This window comes from Dipodomys merriami, unplaced genomic scaffold (genome assembly GCF_024711535.1).
Source record: "Dipodomys merriami isolate MVZ:Mamm:240054 unplaced genomic scaffold, mDipMer1.0.p SCAF_21, whole genome shotgun sequence".
NCBI classification, from domain to species: Eukaryota; Metazoa; Chordata; class Mammalia; order Rodentia; family Heteromyidae; genus Dipodomys; species Dipodomys merriami.
This window is the reverse complement of record NW_027203493.1, coordinates 12,582,079-12,596,415: the sequence shown is the minus strand read 5'-3', so window position 1 is coordinate 12,596,415 and position 14,337 is coordinate 12,582,079. Positions and strand designations below refer to the sequence as shown.

At 36.4% G+C, this 14,337-nt stretch overlaps 1 protein-coding gene across 10 annotated transcripts in view; it reads right to left on the bottom strand.

Annotated features, from left to right (window-relative positions):
- Lrrc4c (leucine rich repeat containing 4C) overlaps positions 1 to 14,337 on the bottom strand; it is a 1,099,028-nt gene that overhangs the window by 111,748 nt on the left and 972,943 nt on the right. For 6 of the 10 annotated variants that reach the window (XM_070032555.1, XM_070032558.1, XM_070032556.1 and 3 more), the window contains one exon: positions 3,645 to 3,696. The exons of the other annotated variants lie outside the window; for them this stretch is intronic. The gene's annotated coding sequence lies outside the window, so the exon portion shown is untranslated. The remainder of the gene's footprint in view (positions 1 to 3,644; positions 3,697 to 14,337) is intronic. 10 annotated transcript variants of the gene reach the window in all.

The window sequence follows — 14,337 nt, the reverse complement described above, 5'->3', positions numbered from 1 at the left end:
ATAATCAGGTGAAGCTCCTTTGAAAGATGAGGATTCTGATGATGACAGTTTTCAGCCTACTTGTATCTCTATTCTCTCTTCCTTCAAACATAGCTTTTGTATAGAGCTAGAATTTAGGCCAGTAAGTTAACTACTGACAGCATTTCCCATCTTTATTGATGATGTATATATGTACCAAAAGGTCATAGAACTAAAGCATCAGTTTGTTTTCAATAAAGGGAATGGGGATGGGTGGATATAAAGTCCTAGGTTGATAAAAGGTTTGCAATTCTCATTTAAATGCAGGATCACTCCCCTGCACTCTTGAGTCAATTATTCCTTGTTGAGAGCAGAGGGTTGTGGTTATGTAAACTTCAGAAACAATGGGTTCTAAAAAGAGAAGAAAAAGAGAACGAGAAATACTGAGAAAAATAAAATAAAAAGGAAGCACCACAGAGTATCATAGCTTTCTAAATGAGGTTAGTTAAAAATATGAAAGCTTGAAATAGAATGAGGATTTTAATTTTAATCTTTTAGGAAAGATTTCTTACAAACAGGATAAGGTTTAACACTCTGGGTGGACCTGTAGCCAGTCCCATAAGGAGCCTAATGAATGGAGAGGTTAACCCTTCATAATCCATATAACATTCTGCATAAGGCTTATGATTGGCTCTTTTGCCGTAATGAGTCTAGAAGAAGGGATGGTTAACATGGATGATTCAAACCCATGTCTTTCTGACTCTAGAATCTCCATACTAGAGCCAGAAGCCCTTTCCCTTTCCATTCATTCATGCCTTTTCCATTGTTCATCCTTTCCTCGTGTTGAATCATCTTTTCTTTTTTTTGTTTTTGTTGGTCATGGGGTTTGAACTCTGGGCCTGGGTGCTGTCCTTGTGTTCTTCAGCTCAAGGTGAGCACTCTACCGCTTGAGCCACAGTGCCACTTCCAGTTGTCTAGTGCTTTATTGGAGATAAGAGTCTCACAGACTTTCCTGCTCAGGCTGGCTTTGAACCATGATCCTCAGATCTCAGCCTCCTGAGTAGCTAGGATTACAGGCATAAGCCACAGGCACCCGGCTCAATCATCTTTTTAAAATAAAGCCCCATTAGCTACTTGCCACCAAGTATTATCAGAAAGGCTATGATATTTCTCAACTTACTTCCATATTTAAAGCATTGCATTAAAGAGTTAAATCTATTTGAATTTGGATTCCCATATATGCCAGTGTTTCTGTGCCTTCCAGATAAATTGGCAAAGCAAAATAGACTGAGGTTTAGACTTCATTTTAAGGAAATGACACCAGGCACTATGACTTAGTCTTTTTAAAAACAAGAATCTTAGTCAAAGTGAAACAAAGCCATCTCCAGGGAAGGAGAAATCAGGTAATAAACTTTGCCTCTGCTTCCATATTGAAAGCTGGAATGTTATACAAACAATCCTACATTCATCTGTTCTACAGAAAGCCAAATAAATGCAACATAATGATGAGCAGTCATCTTTTCCTTAAGTGCTTCACTGTGCATTGTAAGCAACTACTAACAATGGTCCTTTGCTTGTGTGGTGATGCTCACAGGCCATTCTTTCAATCCATGACTCTTGTCTGCACTCTGAGGTTTGTTTGTGAATCACACGACTTTTCCTTGGGCACAGATTTGCCTTCTCTCACTTTGAAAATATGATAGCATACTGATAAAGGAAGAAGTAAATCCCATTGTCAGTGTTTTCCCTGGGTACTCTGGGAAATGATCTGTTTAGGATGGCTGCACAGAATCTATTTGCTCAACAAACATAATTTTAGCTGACGACCAATAAATATGTATATTGCAAAGACATCACTGTTTGCTAACAATACCAGGTACCATGCCAGATCAGGATATACACGCCAAAAAGGATATGAAATATTAAAATACATCAAAAGCCTTAATTCTTTCATAAAGAAAAGGACAAAAAAGTAGTCACTTAGGATCTCAGACAGTAATAACCCTTTTACTTGAAAAAAATTCAAAACAAATTTAACTGTCCTTTTTTACTAGCCATTCAAGGAACAATGGTCCTATCCATTCTATCTCCTCCTTACAGCTTTCTTCTCAGTGATGATTGCTTTATAGCCTTTAAAACATCACAATTTAAAGGTAGATTCTGATCTCTAATGTTAATTCTAAAATAACCCTTCCTACATATTTTTCAGGATATCAAGCCATTTAAAAATATATAAAGCCTGAAAGAAGAGGAAAATAAAACCTTATCACTGTTCTTCCAATGTGTTTTATTTAGGAATTCAGAAAGATCTTCCTGGATTTAGAGGAAAAAATTTTTAAATGTGTGTATGCATATGTACAGACATGTCCACAATAACAAGCTATGTGACATAAATATCTTTATGTGTATGTAGTAGTAGCAACTATTGTGTTCCAAATTGTGACCCAGTTTTATGCTTATGAATTAAGAAATGACTTTAAAGAGCCTGGACTAGAAATTTAAGAACTCACAGAAATACAACAGGATGTTATATTACGGATGTTGATCATTTCTTTTCTATGGTAGTATCAATGAAGAGAACATTTCACCACAAATATGAACGACAGTCCTACCTCGAAGTTACTCATGTCCAGAGCAGATGGATATTTGAAAAAGACTCAGATACATAGCTAGAATTCCCCTTAGAAGAATCAAATACCAAGGAATGGGAGGGAAAGATATTCAGCTGGTATATGTGTATGGAGATGGTTTTGAAGTTTACAGATCAAGGGAAGTTAAAATTATTATTCTATTTTAAAGAGAAGCATTTTCAACTCTCAGAAAGAGGCAACACAGTGATGGTAGTTGATAACCAAGTCACTGACTTAATTTCTGAGGCTTTCTCTTCAACTGCTGCTGCCTAGCAACTTGAAAATTGCTTTTTATCCTACTAATTTAGGGCATAAGGGGTGTGTGTGCATGTGTTTACCCAGGAGAGAAAAGCAAAAAAAAAAAAATGGCATGGGATGAGGAGAATTTGATGACCAATTAGCTGTGGGGTATGGGCTGGCACCAAACATTGACTGAAACTCCCAGATTTCAAATGAATTAACGTTTCAGCTGTTCATACATTTCACAGGTATTAGACATCTAGAAAGAGAAACAATTTATGTATGTGAGAGAGAGGAAGAGGAAGGGACATGATGAATTTTATTTTAAACCAAGTGACTTTGAGAAATCTATGGAACATCAACCTACAGATTGCCAAAGTCAGATGGAAATAAATTCTTGGGTAAGACAAAGTGATAGCAATTACTGATAATCACTTGAATGTATTTAGCAGTATGTAGGTGGTAGATGAAGACAAGATGAATAAAATATAGATCAGTAAAAAGAACTCCTCCCTTAAGTTTGTTCTACTTTGTTCCTCTTCTTTATTGACGGGTTTAACAATAGACAAATGTGTCCATCATACCATGCAAAACCTTCTTGCTTTCAAAGCCTGGTTCGTATTCACAGCATTCACATAACTTTCCTGTAGTTGTTTGCTTTCATATTTGTTTCCCACCTGACTGTAAGATTACTTAGAGCAAGTTACAGTGGCTGGCTTAGAATAGTAATCCAGTATACATCTGTTAAATATGAAAAAGGGGATGAATGAATAATAGAGGGTGAGGAGAATATAAAGATGATGCTAAAAATCTCACCTCAGGAGAAGTCAGGTCTTCATGGCTGGCATTCAGCTTTGTTTCACAGAAACTATGAGGATAGAAATAGCCAAAATGTAAGCATAATTAAAGATGGCCCTAAGGTGGCTTTATATGCCATTTGCAATGTTTATGAAAAAGCTATTATATTTGTAATACTCAATACACAATTTAACATATGTATGTAAGCATTTGGGTACTTGAATCTAAAAAAATCTCATAGTAAGTCATGAAAGTGTATTTTAATCATAAATTATATGGTCCATTTTTATAATAAAAGCTGTATTTAAGTATGTACTTTGAAGTTATTAAGGATTATTGTATGCCAGATACCAAATGAAACATTCTAAATTATTATCAAGAAAACAATCTGTATGCCTATTTTAGAAGTATTTTGGAAATAGGCACCCAAATAGGTATAATAGCTGCTTAAAATGGAATATTCAATTTAAAATGGGATATTTGGCTCCTTATGTATGAAATCCAACACCTCACATAGTTTTCTATATGTGTATATACACTTATACATGTAGTATTTTCAGTCTTTTGTCACTGAGCATGTAATTTCTCCCATTTTTTAATGCATAGATATAGGTAACTCTTCATTTCAGTATGTGAAATTTGTATTTTTTTAATTAAAGTGTGCTAACAGTTAAAACAGGAATAAGTCATGTTGGTATATATCATCCTCCGAAGTGAATCTTAAAAATGAAAGATTATGTTACTTAATTTCAATTATCTCAATAAGAAACAAATGCCTCTATTATACATAAAGGCTTATTGGGGGTCAGTCTCATTAATGTTTTTAATCTAAGCATTTATTTATTTATTCATTTATGCCATTCAGCAAAGCAGTTTATGAATAAAATGTGTTTTTGTTAATGTCATTCCTTTCAACGCTCTAATCCATCCCTTCCAATCTATCCCTTCTCTCACTTGTCTTAATGTTGTAGGATATACATTGAATTTAAGATATATTCTTCTTGGAGACAGGGAACAAAAATCATTTATGAGGAAAATATGCTGATCGAGTGCAGTAGTATTTAGTTTTATGTATTATACAAATGAAATTTCATTTTTATTATTGCTGTGTATCTTTATTTTCAATCTTTTGAAAGAGGTGCCTATTCACCAATCATCTGGAATGTAGTCAAGAACAAAGTAGAACAGTAAAAAAAGAAAATCCAAATATTTAATATAGTCTTTCTACGTTGATGAACTACACATCAGCCCTCATCTCACAGAATAGATTTTTGTTATTTTTTCTCAGAAACCTTTTACTTCTATCAAAGATATGACTTCAAACTGCTTTCATTATATCTTACCACAGGTAAGTTGTGTGTGTGTGTGTGTGTGTGTGTGTGTGTGTGTGTGTGTGTGTGTGTGTGTGTGTGTGTGTGTGTATGTATGTGTGTTTTAGATCTGGGGCTTGAACTCATAGCCTTGGGTGCTGTACTCTAACACTTGAGCCACAGCTCCACTTCTGGTATTTTAGTGGTTAATTGAAGATTAGAATCTCATGGGGCTTTCTTGCCTGGTCTGGCTTTGAATGTCAACTCTCAGATCTCAGCCTCCTGAATATGTAGGATTACAGGTGTGAACCACTGGTGCCCAGCTTATTTCCTACTTCTAAACCATTTTCCTCCTGAAAATCTATTGTATAATTCAGAGGATTAACATTCCCTGGGTTACTGTTGTTTATTGTATAAAGTATACTGTGGATTATATTGTTTTAGAACACTAGGGATTAGTTGAAACCCTAGTTATCTGTCTAGCATCTTCAATGCCACCATCATATCATGATTGATATTTTTGTCTCTCTCTAGTCATAGTGAGATATAAAGCCTTTCCTTAATTAATTTGTCTTTGTCCCTAGTCAGGACCATTACTCATCTGCATCGTCCACCTGCCATGATACTCGATCTCTTCACCTTGCTAATGCTAGCTCACTTTTCAGGTAGTACTATCAAAACTTCTTCTCTAGAGCCAGAAAGATCTAAAGAATAGCAGTTTGACACTAGCACAACAGAAAAGCCTGTTCATTTCAAAAAGCAAAAGGAGGGCTGGAAATGGGGTTAAGTGGTAGAGAGCATCAACCTACCAATCATTAGGCCTTTGAGTGCAAACACCAGTATCACTACCACCATCACCACCATCAAAATCAGACCCGTTCCCCAGTTCCCCATCAATCTTGTCTCATAATTCATATTAGAAGGGTTTGCCTCTAGTGTAACAACTGTTACTATTTGAGCATATGCAGTCCACATTTGAACTGGTGATTATTTAAAGGGCCATTGTGTCTTGATCATGTACCTCTAATAAAATGAAGACCCCAAGAAAGGGTCAGTTTGTTTCAGTCACTCACATTCCTTAGACATACATCATATATTTAATATGTGTTGCTGATCACCTGATAAAATGTAAGAATCTAGGAAAAGCAAGATAGAAGAAGTTATATGATCCAGATGAGGCAAAACAGTGATATTTTTATTGTGTTCTGTTTTGAAGGCTACAAAAGAATGAAAAACATCTCAGAGTTAGGAAAATCCTCATAGTCTGAACTTTAGGTATCATAATTTTGTATAAGGAATGATATTTTGTGCTGGAGGCTCATGTCTGTTATCCTACCTATTTAGGAGGCTGAGATGTGAGGATCATGGTTTAAAGCCATCCCAGGCAGCAAAATTTGTGAGACTCCTATCTCCAATTAACCACCAGAAAACTGGAAGAGGGTCTGGGGCTCAAAGTATTAGAGCACTAGCTTTGAGCAAAAAAGCGCAAGGACAGAGCTCAGGCCCTGAGTTTAAGACCCATGACCAACAAAAAAATAAAATACTAAAATAACTGATTTTCTAAGTTAACAATGAAATGTGAAAAAGTATTTGGCATTTGTTTTTGAATAATCAACGGCTTCAAAAATAACTACAGAGTGATTTTAGTCACTCTAATAAAACAAAGGACAGGTTTCAAGAGGTGATGTTCAGTTACCTAGAAAATTAACTTTTCTGCTTTGCCTTATCTAATATTAGGAAATGAAGAAGTAGAGCTAACACTACCTGCTTAGAGGCATTCTTTTGACTCACACTCCTCTGAGTTCTTTACAACTAAACTTTCATTGAAGATTTGCAGAATTCCTGGCAGATACAAATTCTTTACTACCTCATCAGCTGGATGGGAAACTGAAGCCCTGAACATTCTATAAGGAGTCAAAAACAAGTCATACTTAAAGAGAAACTTCTCCGAAGAGAAAATAAGAATGGCCAATAGACACATGAAGAAATGCTCAACATCTCTAGCCATAAAAGAAATGCAAATCAAAACAACATTGAGATACCACTTCACCCCAGTTAGAATGGCTATAATCAAGAATTCTAATAACAACAGATGCTGGAGGGGATGTGGACAGAAGGGAACCTTACTGCATTGTTGGTGGGAGTGTAAACTTGTTCAACCACTTTGGAAAGCATTTTGGAGATTTTTCAAAAGACTCCACATAGAGCTCCCCTATGACCCAGCAATCCCACTTTTGGGCATTTACCCGAATGATCACAAACAAGACCATACTAAAGCTACCAGCACAAGTATGTTTATTGCAGCATTATTTCCCATAGCTAAGATATGGAACCAACCCAGATGCCCCTCAGTAGATGAATGTATCAAGAAAATGTGGTATATAGACACAATGAAATTCTATGCCTCCATCAGAAAAACTGGCATTGCCTCATTTGTTAGGAAATGAAAAGACTTGGAAAAAAATTATATTAAGTGAAGTAAGCCAAGCCCAAAGAAACATAGGTCCCATGGTTTCCCTTATTTGTAATAACTACTCTATGGGAGAAAAGATCAGATAAGATGATGTTAAGTGAAATAAAACCCAAGATAGGGATACAGTGGGGGTTTTTTGTTTTTTGTTTTGTTTTGTTTTTTTCTTTCTTGCTATTGTTTCTAATGTATTTATAAGGTACCATGGGATTTTTTTTGTTTCTTTGTATGTTCCTCTCCCACGGTATAACCTGTTTTCACTGAATTTGACATTGGTATAATTTGGGGAGAAGAAGGGAAAAAACAAATTGTTTAAATAGGGCTACAGGGTGACCCATTGAACAATAGATACACAAGATGCTACGTTGAAAAACCGAACTTTGCAATTTAGGCAGGGGGCAGAGAGTGTAGTTGTGGAGGTGGGAGGGAAGGGATGAAAGGAGGAGGCAACAATGCTTGATAAGAAATGTACTCATTACCTTGCTCATGTAACTATAACCCCTCTGTACAGTATTTTCATAATAAAAAACTTATTATAAAAACAAGGTCATAGGTTTTCATAAGTAAAGAAAAGAGGATTCAAAACAAAATATTTTTATTTGAAAATAGCACTTTTCACCACTTAACAGCAGTCCTTAAGGATCTCCATAGAACTCAACAACATTGTTCAAACAGTGTTTCTCATTCTCTCAGCTAGAATGAATGATTAGGAATACCAGACCTTGCTCATCACTTTTTAAATCTTTGAATAAAACTTGTAGGGTAAGTGTTATCATTATTTCCAACTTATCAATAGTTAAATAAAGGCAGAAAGTGGTTAGTCCACTAAGTCGAGTAGTAAACAAGAACTCTGAGCATCAGATCCTCTCACAAAGATTAAGTTTGTAATTACCTAAGAGTTCATTCATGAAATAATCTTTTATATAAGAATAAACCCAGCACTATGGACAAATGGAGAGAATAAAGTGAAGCTGGGGTGCACTGTACATTGCCGGATATGTAGCACATCCTTGGTCTCCATCCAAGAAATGCTTGTCAGGCCCAACTGCTTTGTCATGGCAACCAAAATGATCCCCAGACTTTGCCAACTATCTGCCCTAGGGATAGAAGCAAAATTTCTCCCTCTGGAAAAATCATCCAGAAAGTAGAGGATTCTTCCATTCTGGGTAAAAACTGAATGCAGTCTCGTTATTTCATTTCAAATTACAAATGTTATTCTAACCATAGCACTTCTGTTAGAATTCACTTATTAATCCACATGTAAAAACCACAGTTTATCTTGGGGTTCATTTCACTTAGCATCATCTTATATGGTCATATGTTCATAGCTTTTGACCTTTTCTGCTTGTCCTAGACATATACTAGTTATTGCTAATAAGGAAAACCTTGGGACCTAGGTTTCTTTGGGCCTGACTTACTTCACTTAAAATAATTTTTCCCAAGCTTTTCCATTTCTTAACAGTGTCATTCTTTCTGATGGAGGCATAGAATTCCATTGTATAGAGACACAAGTGGTTTTTTTTTATCTTTCTTGCTGTTGGTTTTAATGTACTTATAATGTACCATATGATTATTTTCATTTCTTTTGTATGTTCTTTCCCCATGGTATAACCCCTGCTGTCACTGTATTTGATTCCAGTGCCCTGAATCTTGTATATACATTTTTTAATTTGGGGAAGGAAAGGGAAACAACAAAATGCTGAAATAAGGATATAGGTTGACCCAGTGTAACAATGAGATGTACAAGACACTACGTTGAAAATGAACTTTACAACTTCTCCGGGTGGGGAGGGGGGAGTAGAGGAGGTGGGAAGGGAAGGGATGATAGGGGAAAAACAAAGGAGGAGCCAACAATGCTTGATAAGAAATGTACTCATTCCCTTACTCATATAACTGTAACCCCTCTGTACAGTATTTTTACAATAAAAATATATACAAAAAAACACAGTTTAAGCAGTGATGTTTTTCTTGTTATATTTTGTGTTTTTTCTTTCTTTTTCTTTTCCTTCCTTCCTTCCTTCCTTCCTTCCTTCCTCTCTCTTTCTTTCTTTTATAGATTTTTTTTTTCAGAAAAGTTGGCTAACTTTCAATATCTCAAAAGTGCTTGAGGGCAAACAATTGGGAAATTTTAACTTCTCTTAACATCCATTATTATATTAAAATCCATTATTATACCTGGAATAAATTCAATACCTAATACATATTCATTAATATGTATTAATATTACCATCAGTATTACTTGTGTCATAATCACAATTTACCTTTCTAGCTTATGTTCAAATCCCCAGAAACTATTATACTTCCTCTCCAGACTCACTACTATACTTCCTCTCCAGACTCACTACAAACATTGAAGCATGTGAAAGGCATGTGAAAGGGCCAAAGCAAGCCCCATATATATATATATATATATATATATATATATATACATACATATATATATGTATGTATATGTATATACAATTTTAGAGTCAATGGTTGCATTGAAAATTAAGATTCAAGGGCAAATTGTTGAGAAAAAAAACCAATATCATTATGAATAAAACACAACCATGCAAAGAAATTCCAATGTAAGAAAAACCATCAAAAGATCTGGGAATGTGGCTTAGTGATAGAGTGATTGCCTAGAAGGCATGAAGCCATCGGTTCGATTCCTCAGTACCACATAAACAGAAAAATGTCAGAAGTGGTGCTGTGGCGCAAGTGGTAGAGTGCTAGCCTTGAGCAAAAGAAGCTCAGGGACAATGCCCAGACCCTGAGTTCAAGCCCCAGGACTGACAAAAGTAAATAAATAAATAAATAAAAACCTTCCAATCATGGTACATAACTTTCAAATCAACATGACACTCTATGACAATTATGATCCCTTTAACAATTGTTTTTCAGTTAAAAAAGTATTAATAGAGACATGAACATAGGACCATAAACAAGCATAAAAAGTTCTACATTCTATTATGCTAGTTTGTACTCTTTTACCCAGCTCTTTGGGACTATCCTTATCTGAATCCTAAGCATATTTGCCTAACTGTATTAATATTTTAAAACTACTCTAGTATTTCCTCACCATGGAGATTCCTCTTACTTACAAAATGTAGATCTCAAAGCCTACACTTGGCTATTTTATATGTCCTAGATCAGAAAATTCTCTCAATTTTTGCCTATGCCATGCATAAATGCTGAGATCTTATAAGAAACAGGTGTCAATAAAGAAAAAGCTACCAGGACACACCGCTTCATTTTGCTCTTCATGACACACAGATACTGAAAATTCTCTTAATTTTATGGAAAAAAAAATTGCTTCCACAGGGCCAATAACTTAAGATGACAAAAAAATAAAAGAGCTCCAAGATCTGGGCTTGGTTTCTAAACCCATTCTGACCTTCATTTAAAGAAAACAGAGTAGGCACTATGAGCATAAAGAGAACATAGGCATTTTAAAAGTGCAAGTTAATTATTTCAGATGAAAAAGAAACTCTCCCGATGAACCAACAGCTGCTGGCTTAAGGAGCTAGAGGCCCTGCCAAATTGTAAGATGGCCCTACATACTGACCCCTGTAATTACTAATTTCCTCCTATGACTGCATAGCTCTCAGAGAAGGAGATACACTTTAAAATCTAATCTTTGTTCCTCTAAGAACGTGGTATAGCAGCCACATCCACTGGTTCTTTTCTGGGTCCCCTCCCTGTCCCCCCACTCCCACCATCCCCAACCTCTGGTGGGGCCATGAACCTCATTCTGACAAGAGGATGGTGAACAGAATGCAAGTGTGTCCCTTTGAGAAGAGGGCAGAGAAATGTCCCTGAGGTACCTCCAGATCTCTCTCACCACGTGACAGCAGTTGATCTAGAAGTCAGATCTTGAGAAGATAAAGGTACATGCTGACTGAATGCTTGGTTTATGCCCCTAGAAGGAACTACCTTGGTTGGACAGGAGCTCTCAGAACATTTGGCATGTACAAAAACAAAAAAAAGCTAAACAAAATCCACCGTGTTAGTCAGCTGTGATTTCAGAATTCATTTGCAATCCTAGCAGACTTCTTGACTAGAGTAATAGTAAGTACTTAATACATCCCTCTCTAAAAGCACAAATGTGAGAAGCTTGAAGATATATATTCTTTACCAGTAACATGAAAGTTTTGACACAGACTATAACAGAAAAAAAAAGTCTTGATTTATTTTAGAAAGCAGTAGCTGCATATTCAGCATGCAAGACTATCAATGCTCTATAAACAGCCTAAGGAGTACCAAGCACAGTTCCATATTGCTGACTAAGATCATATTCATGGCAAAAGATTATTATTACCATGAAGCTGCCTATATATACCAGGTACAAACAGAATGGAGAGAGCAGTCTATTTGGCAGGGAATGGATCTGTAACAGATTCATTTCCCATCCTTCTTCTACAGTTTATCTAAATTGCTTCTTTTGCCACAGTTCAGGCTATTTTGTGAAAAAGAGAATGAAACCTTTACAGCAGCTACTACCAACCCAGGAGTCAGGGATCCAGACCCTCCTCTCACTCTGCTGGGTGTGACCCCTTAACTTGAATCTCTGGCTATCCTATCTTTTATTATTTATTTTCTCACTGTTGAAATGGGTCCAATGATAGACCTAACACTAGATCATAGCAAAGATAATTAGCACCCCCCCCACACACACATACAATCTAGCATAAATAGCAATATTTGTTGGCAGCCCAAAAATGTTGACTTCTTTTCCTACTTCTCTTTCTCTTACTCTCACAACCTTTTTTTTTTTAATATCCTGCCTGTATCTTATTTCTATGTCATGCTTTTCTTGTTTAACCGGGAAATTAAAGGAAATGAATATTAGATGGCCAGCAATACCCCTACCATTACAGAATATGCATACCTTTCCTTGTACTTCAAATACATTCCTTAATTTAGAATTTGCAACATGTCTAGAGAAAATCAGAGTCTGAGGTAAGAAGTTAAAGAAAGTATGGCAAAGGAAACACTAGCATGAGAAGACTTATTGGGAACTGGGAACAGATTCCACTGAATACAGCCTATAAAATATTAGAAGCTCATTGGCACACGATGGTCTGTAGTTTCCTACATTGTAGGTAATGCAGATGAATTTGAAATACATTTAGCACAATTGGTATATTGTTCTGCTCAGTGGAACACAAAAGAATCTGAAGTTTATATAGCAGCACAAGTCTCATATTGCTCTTCTGTGCTCTGAAGAGAATGGCTTTCAACAGTAGGAGATGGAGTAGTGCCTTCAACACTGTTCTTATACCTTTATGCCAGTCTCAGCTAGTTCAGGTCTCTAGCCATTGTTTCTTGATATCATCATTGACATTTCTGAAATTTGAACTGATATCATCTCCTGACCAAAGACTCAAACTTGCCCTTGGATTCAATACAATTAATATCCTCTGGCTATTCTCACTGTGTCTACATTGGATACTGAATCTATATTGATTCTGGAAAACCTGTGTAAGAATCCATCCCCATCCTATTCAGGTCACAGCATTATCCACAGTGATAAGATCTCAACAGCTGAAGAACCATTTAAAAAATGATAATAAATAGCCAGGCACCAGCATATCAAACAAGGGGAGAGATAAGAAGTTTCTCCTTTATGCCTAATACAAAACTTTATTTGAAAGACAATTTTTTTCATCTCAAGTAGGGAAACGAAAATCCTTAGCAGAGTGGGGGGGATCAATGTTGTAAAGAAGACAAACATAATGAATAAACAAGCCAATGAAAATGCATGTTGTGAAGGGAATTGGGAATCATTTCTTGCTCATGCTCCTACCACAACGTGGTGTGCTACATGCTAAAGGAAAGTGGTTATACACATGTGATCTTTCCTCCTGAATGCCCAGATTAATAGTCTAATGGCAAAAATCAAAGTTTGGAGAGAGAGGCAGTTGCTAACATACCTACCTATCCTACCTGTGAGGGCTCCTATTGGATCCAACCATCATCCCACACAACATCTGGCTTTAGGATGGGCTCCAAAGAATGACATCTTCCACTTAGCACAGAGCGAAGTGAACAAATCACCCAGATAATTATGCTTTTGCACCCCATTTATATACCCGTAGTATGACAATGACTTTCTCTTAAGCTATTTTCTCTCCCTGTGTTAAAAGGCTATTAAAAAATACTTTCTCAAATTCTTCTTGGTCCACAAGCATTTCCTTGGCAGATCCAATTTCATTTTTTTAAGCTCTCTGTGCATACTATTTCCAGATCTAGTATTTTTAAGTTCAAACCTCCCAGATATTGGCTGAGGTATGTCTTGTACCTCCCAAGTAGCTAATTTAACAGGCATGAACGCTAATACTAGCCAGCATTAAGCATCCTTCATTGCCTTATCTAGGAAGCCTATTAGGTAAGACTTGTCAACAAACAACAGGAAACTCAATTGCATAAGCTCTCTAGATACTGCTTATTTCTATTTTTGTTGCATACAAACCTCTACCTTGCTATCATTTATCATCCAGAAACAGCCAAGAAGCAGAAACTGAGTTCCAATAACAAAACCACAAAAGGACCAAGCTCCTTTATGGTAGGTCTAGATGGGTGTTAGCCAAGCCAAATTGAACATTCTTGATACACAAACCCCAGCAAATATGCCTTCCTCCCTTCCTCCCTCCCTCCCCCCTTCCTTCTTTCCTTCCATTCTACTTAAGTGACCCTTACTTATACCTGTTAACTTAAAGGCATACTACCTTGCTACTCAGCATGCCAAAGATCAGCAGAAGCAGCATGTGGGAGTTTTTAGGAAATGAAAAATCTCAGAATTCATCCCAGATAGCTTGAATGAGAATTTGCATTTTAATGCCATTCCCGAGTGATTCCTAGGGGTGAAGACACTTGAAGCATGGTCATTGAATATTTTAGCAGCAGCACTGTATTTGCTTTCAGGAAGTCTCTTGGGCATGAGCCA